The sequence below is a fragment of the Thamnophis sirtalis genome, unplaced genomic scaffold (genome assembly GCF_051295495.1).
Source record: "Thamnophis sirtalis isolate CommonGarterSnake01/CBP01778 unplaced genomic scaffold, rThaSir2_p1.2 scaffold_3, whole genome shotgun sequence".
Lineage (NCBI taxonomy): Eukaryota > Metazoa > Chordata > Lepidosauria > Squamata > Natricidae > Thamnophis > Thamnophis sirtalis.
Window position 1 is genome coordinate 164951616 of NW_028261383.1, and position 7363 is coordinate 164958978.

Below are 7363 nucleotides of genomic sequence, written 5' to 3' on the forward strand. Positions count from 1 at the left end.
AAGAACTAACTAGATATGATCTTGTTTAACTTCAGAGATCAGCCCAGGTAAACTACAGGAAGTGCTTGACTTATGACTACAATTGAACCAAAAAATTCCATTGCTAGGTTTTGCCCCGTTTTTATTATTTTTCTTGCCACGGTTAAGTGAATTAATACAGTTACCTTAACAACAAAGTTGTTAAATGAATATGGCTTTCCCACTGACCTTGCTTGTCAGGTCACAAAAAGTGATTTACATGACTCCCAGAACACAGCAACTGCCATAAATATGAACCAGTTGCCGAGCATCCTAATTTTGATCATGTGACCATGGGGATGCTATAACTGCCATAAGTGTGGGAAATGGTCACATGTCATTTTTTCAGTATTGTTTCACTTAACATTGAATGGTCACTAAACAAATGGTTATAAATAAAGCCATCAAAAAGACACAGAATTAACAGCAACAAACAATTCTCATTCAAGAAACCTGGGTTACAGCAGGGTCCTTAACTTTTATATGCCAGAGGCATGTTTTATCTTTGAAAGCATGTGGAGAAAGTAGCTGTTTTGAGGGAGAATGACCATTCACAAACTTATTGTTGCAATGAGATGGCCAGTCACAAAATACAAAATACCAGTTGATCAGAAGTCAGATAAACGAGCTTGCCCTCTGCTTCGCAACATCCCACGGCTTACCTTTGTGTAGGCAACAGGCACATTCATAGGCAAAGACTGAAGTGCAGGTATGTTTTTTAAAGAAAAATGAAGCACTATGCTGGATTCCAGAATATTATTGACAATTTAAAAAGATTAAATTAAATTAAATTAAAATTTGGGAGGTTACTGCTTTATTTAGCAGCATATCTGCCTCTTATTTAAAGCTTTTTAAAATTAGAAGTTTTAAAACATTTTTAAATACAAAGTAAAGTAAGTGGAGCTGATGGCTGAAATGTCTATGGGCACACTGTTAACCATGGGTGGCAGACTTTGTTTATAAATTCAGAGCAACTAAGATCTGCAGTGTTGCCAGTTTTGTATTAAATGATACAGTAGTTCAGAATCTAACAAAAGGCTGATTTGTTATACAGTAACCCCCACCCCACCCGTGTTATCTGTTGTGCTCTGTTCCTGCATCCAATTCTAACTCGTTTTTCAGGCACCAAACCAAGAAACCTTCTATCCCAACAGCTACCTTTCATAAGAATATAGTAAATGTAAACAACTAAACTTCCATATTCCAAAGATTAAGAATCACAGCGCTGACTAAGAGAGTTAGATCAGCCAATAGGATATATTTTTTCACGCAGCTCTTCCTTGGAAACTTATATAATTAAAAATAACTTCTTTTTCAAAATTAGCTTGTTTCAGGTTTTTGTCCATATCTCCCAAATCCTGGACTTTAAAGGGCAACCACAAATTGATATAAACTGTTCCTTCCGTCAAAACTATTACAGATAATATTTGACTTACAACCATTTGTTTACTGATGTCAGAGGAAAATACAAATCATTAGCAACAAAACTGCACCCAGTAGAAATTGAACAGACAACACACCAAAAAGCATCTCACTCCTGTTGATATGGCAAAGATCCTGCACAAAGTTCCATTTACCAGAGGACTTTTTTTTGGGACAGGAAGAATAGGGGTATTGCAGAGACTCCTAGTAGGCATAAGAAACCCTTATTGAAGGAGAGACTCAATAACAGGGCGAATCCCTTCCACTGCTTCTTTCAATAAGAAGCACTGTGGAACATGGGGCAGGGGTTTTGTGGGGTCCAGTTGAACTCGGGCAGGTAAAGCTGAACGAATTCGACAGACATCATCAGGATGAGTAGACCTGGTTTCGGGAACCTTAGCAACAAGGTCCTGGCGCACCTGGTCAAGGGAAGAGTTAAGAGGAGGGGTGACAGAAGATAGGGGGAAAAGATCTGGAGCAAGATGTGCAGGGTGGAATGAAGGAAACTCAACATAGAAAATTCATTACAAGAGGGAACGTCTTGGTAAAAGTCATCAGGTTGACAGTAAATAGACCAATATGCAAAGAGGTTCGCAGCCCAATAGGTTAACAGAGGAATAGGGACTGAGGAGAAAGGCATGTTCTTGGGAAAGAAGACCTAAAGAGACAGTGATTGAGACAGAAACAGGATGGGGGACAGGGACACTGGAAACACCAACAGTGTTAATAACCTGTTAGGAGGGCCTGATATGAGGGAAATCAATGGCTCACAGGGTAGTATGGGCAGCTCCTGTATCAACTAAAACTTTAATGGGGTGGCCATCAATATGAATAACAAGTTCAGGATCAGAAGGGTAAGGGGGATAAGGGGGCATACTAAAGAGTAAATGAAGTTGCTAGGCACCGGGCAATACTAACAGTTGGGAAAAGAATCACCTTGCTGTGAAGGGTGAGGAAGAAAGGGACAATTCCTACGGCAAGGAACAGGGTAGGGTTGATATCCAAGAGGCGGGTAGCGACAAGTATTCCTAATATGACCCTCCTGACCGCAATTAAAACAATGAAAAGTCCTATTCTGAGCATCAAAGGAAGTAGGGTAAGTTGGGGGTATTACCCTAGGTTTCAGACAAGAGTGGTGAATTTTCAAGGGCATGGCGTTGCAAAGCCATAAGTTTAGTTTATTTTTCCTCCCTTTTTGTTTGAAGGAAGAGGAATAATGATTTGCAATGTCCATGATTTCTGACACAAATTTGGCTTTCCATTCTATCACATTGGTCCAGATGGCCTTAGAAATTTTGGGGCATAATCCATTGACAAAGAAAGAAACCATACCTTCCCGGGCATTGGAACAGGGATCACTAAACACCCAAATGTTGCTCAAAAACCAGGGTGAGGCATTCCATTAATTTGGCAGGAGATTCATGATCCTGCTGCTTACAATCCTTTACCTTAGTCCCGTGATGGCAAACCTATAACACGTGTTTCCATGAAAACTGACTGCATCTATGATTTCACTGTAATTTCAGGAGCATAGTATTCCACTTAAAAAAATAATCACCCATCCCATGCATTACTTCTGAATAATTTTGCTATTGCCACAGTGCAAAATTATAGCTCCGAGAATGTAGCGATTCAGGATATGATCTTTATTTCATAGTGGTTTTACATAAAAAGTATAAGGTTCCACAGAGTTTTCAAGATGAACCTGATGTGCAAAAACATTTGTAAGACAACAGAGTGCCACTTTTGAAGGCAGTTAACTCTTATCTGAGGGATTAGACCTGTGCTAATAACAACTGTTAATAGCTCGCAAATTAAACAGCATGAGACACGTAGTCCTCAACGTACGACTGCAATTGAGCCCAACATTTAAGTTGCTAAGTGCGAAATCTGTTGAGTTTTGCCTCATTTTACAACTTTTCTTGCCACATATGTTAAGTGCAGTTGTTAAATTAGTAACACAGTTATTAAGTGAATCTGATTTCCCCATTGACTTGGCTTGTCAGAAGATGGCAAAAGGGGGAGGTGACCCTGGGACGACACTGCAACCATAAATTTGAATTGACCGGCAAGCATCCAATCAGGTGACCATGGGGAAGTCTGCCATAGTCATGTCACTTTTTTAGTGTAACTTCAAAGCATCCAATCAGGTGACCATGGGGAAGTCTGCCATGGTCATGTCACATTTTTAGTGTAACTTCAAAGCATCCAATCAGGTGACCATGGGGAAGTCTGCCATGGTCATAAGTGTAAAAAATGGTCATAAGTCACTTTTTTCAATGTAACTTCAAAGCATCCAGCCAGGTGACCATGGGGAAGTCTGCCACAGTTGTGTGAACAATGGTCATAAGTCACTTTTTTCAGGTAACTTGAAAGCATCCAATCAGGTGACCGAGGGGAAGACTGCCACAGTCGTTAAGTGTGAGGGGTCGTAAGACCCTTTTTTCAGTGCCATTTTAACTTCAAGCAGTCACTATAAGCGACTGTTGAAAAGTCGAGGACTACCTGTATAAAAAGATCGGCATGGGACCGATTCCCAACAAGCACGACTCGAAAGGTTGTCCACCTTTCTCGACCTCTCGGATGTGGCACAGCTCTTGGTACCCAGCAGAGCCATCAGGGCAATATTCGGGGCTCTATCTCGAGCAGACCAGCTATGAGGGCTTTGATGAGTGGCTTTCCCTCAGTTAGTACTCTCGATAGGGATGCTGTCAGCGGCATCCCGAGGCAACCGGGCGCATAATGTTTTCAGGTGCGTAACAGACGCATCTCTATCCGGAGCCATCTGGAGCCCCGCCTCTGCCCCGCTTTCTTGCCAGAGCCCGCCCGCATCTTAAAGGCCCAACGGCAGCTTCACTCACCGACCTCCTCCTCTCGGCTTTTGCCCTCGGGACGGAAGGGATCCAGGCGAGCTCCGCTCAAGGAGCTCCGTTGCCCGCGACGCACCGCCGAACCTTTTCTGCCTCGCCAAACGGACAAGGAGGAAAGTGAACCACTCGCAGCCCCCCCTCCCCGCCAACAGAAACAACAGTCCGCAGAAGACCCGGAAGCGGAAACGACTTCAAAGGCTGCGGCAGGGGTTGGGAGAGCCGGAACGGCCTTCCGTGGCACGTGATGAGGGAGAGGATGGAGCGGTGCTGGAAGAACTGAACGCCGAGAAGCGCTGCCTGCTTGCGTGGCACGTTAACGAAGCGTGGCGTCCTCTTCGCCGTTGAACCGGCGCGCGATTCAAAAGAGAACGTGGGAGCGGGAGCGCGCACGTCAGGGACGCCTTGCCTATAACATGCGCCCCTTTTCCGGGCGCATGTATAGGTGGTTCTCGACTTAAAAACAGTTCATTTAGTGACCGTTCGAAGTTGCAACGGCACTGAAAAAAGTGACGGATAGTCGTTTTTTAGACTTATGACCTTTGAAGCCATCCCCCATGGCCATGTGATCAAAATTCAGATAACCAGTTCATACCAGAGGTGGGTTGCTGCTGGTTGGGTGGAATCAGGCGAACTGGTAGCGGCAGCGGGAGGCTCCACCCACCCGGACACTCTGCCCATGTGTACTCCCGCCCGCATGGGAGTGGTCTCGAACCAGTAGTAAAAAAATTAGCAAGCCACCTTGGGCTCATACTTGAGTTGCTGGGTCCCAGGCTCATGTGATCCCCTTTTGCAACCTTCTGATAAGCAAAGTCAATGGGGAAGCCAGATTCACTGAACAACCAGGATACTCGCTTACCAACTGCAGTGATTCATTTAACAACTGTGGCAAGGAATGTTGTAAAATGAGACAAAACTCACTTAAATGTCTCGCTTAACAAGAAAGGTTGGGTTCAATCGTGGTCGTAACTCGAGGACTACCTATACACCAAATCCCTGATCAGCAATTGTTCTTCCTGGAATCTCTAGCCTTTGCCCCACACCAGAATGGAAGTTGTGCGTCCAGGAAATGTCCTTACTGATCATCACCACGTTATCCCCACAAAAAGTGGCGTTATACCGATGCATGCAGCATCCCTAAAGTCCATTCCATATGCCAGATCGTGCCTGGGCGCGTCTTCATGTAGGAACCCCTAGACCAGTGGCGGGTTCCTACCGGTTCGGACCAGTTCAGCCGAACCGGTAGTGGTTTGGCGGCCTGGGTCACTGGAACCAGCAGCGACCCAGGTCTGCCATGCCGTGGAACCAGTTCTCCGGGTGGCGCCATAGGCGTTTTTAGGTTCTCATATCAAGCGCACAGCGCGTCCACAAGCAAACCAGCAGTAGCGACAGCCGGAACCCACCCCTGCCCTAGACCAGTGTTTTTCAACCTTGGCAACTTGAAGATGTCTGGACTTCAACTCCCAGAATTCCCCAGCCAGTATTCGCTGGCTGGGGAATTCTGGGAGTTGAAGTCCAGACATCTTCAAGTTGCCAAGGTTGAGAAACACTGCCCTAGACCATGCAAAAGTAGTACTAATGCCAGAACATCCTTGGTCTGGCTGTACGCGTGTTGGCCAGGTGCCAAACCTGACTTCGTTTACCTGGTACAATGGGCCAATTAATCAAGCAGTGGAGGAAAGTGGAATCCAAATACCAGTAGCCCTCGGTTTACAACATGTATTTTAGTGACGAGTTTCAACAGCAGTGAAATATGTATTTTTTCAGTTACAATCTTTGCAGCCTCTCCATGATCATGTGATCAAAATTCAGATGCTTGGCAACTGGTTCATATTTATGAGCTTTGCTGTGTTCCAATGTCATGTGATCACCTTTTACGACCTTCTCACAAGTAATGAGAAGCCAGGTTCACTGAATAACTGGGTTACTAACTTATCAACTGCAGTGATTCACTTAACAACTTTGGCAAGGAAAGATACAAGGCAAAACTCACTTGACAAATGTCTCACTTAGCAACAGAAATTTTGGGATCAGTTGTCATGTTGAGGACTGTATTTCTGCACAGAAGCAAAAGGTGTTTTGCAAAAGGCAAAAGTGAAGCCCTAGATCACATTTACATCAAGTTTTTTATATAGTTTGCACAAGGAAGCATAAAATTATAATTTAATGTGTTGGTTAGTTGTCACTTCCTAGTTCTGATTACTGCCTGCATTCCAAGAAGCTGGCCGCTACTTTTAGATCTCCACAGTTATTCTAGTTTATTTGATGTACTGAATGTGTTTCAACGACAGTTCCATGTTTTTATACATTTCAACATAGCCAATAACTACTGTAGGGTGTACATTGCCATTGTATTTCTGGGGCCGGAAGGAGGAGCCACGTTGCGATGTTACAACGTGCGGTCTCAATATTCTGAGACCGCCGTTGACACTTTTGCCGCTGGAAGACAAAGCCATGCTGGTCTCGGGGATATCGCAAAATCCCTGATAGACCCAAGGGAAGTGCTTCAAGCCCGTGGTAAACAGGCAGCCCCTAGGCTGATGAAATTGGGACGCTCCGGAAGGAAGGAAGTGAAAAGAGAAAGAGTCCATCTGGTGAGGTATTTTTTCTATTTTGCTAAAGACTGCCCAAAGAAATGTTTCTTTAAAGCCAAATTAGATCCTTAAACAAAAGAACTGAGCGGCGAAAATAATCCTAATGAGATCGCTGTGGAAAGTTTTTTTTTCCCTTTGTCATTGTAACTATTTTTTGTGGATTGAAATACTCGTAACGTTCTTCATCTCTCCTCTTAAAGTGAACGGATTGATTTTTTTCTTCTGCTTCTTGTTGCTTTATTTTTTGACTTCTGGATTAAAACCTCCGTTTTTATTTTAACAATTCTTCCTACTACTTGTTATTAAATCACACTAAAAGCAATCTAAAGAACTTCGTTTCCTACAGAAGGTGAAAACTAACTACCAGTTGGGAGTTTTTTGAAACAACGTATCTCTTTCTTTATTTGACTTCACTAACTTTGCAGCTGAAGGGTTTGCAACTGATAAAAAACCAAGGGCACA

General features: G+C 43.7%; 1 protein-coding gene across 3 annotated transcripts in view; it reads right to left on the reverse strand.

The window, feature by feature from the left end:
- Positions 1-4439, reverse strand: part of LOC106544851 (methyl-CpG-binding domain protein 1) — a 68130-nt gene extending 63691 nt beyond the window's left edge. The window contains exon 1 of one of the 3 annotated variants that reach the window (XM_087710693.1): positions 4302-4439. The gene's annotated coding sequence lies outside the window, so the exon portion shown is untranslated. Of the gene's footprint in view, positions 1-3945; positions 4189-4301 lie in introns of those variants that run through there. The other 2 variants (XM_087710694.1, XM_087710695.1) reach the window with 2 other exon arrangements.
- Positions 4440-7363: the final 2924 nt, after the last annotated feature.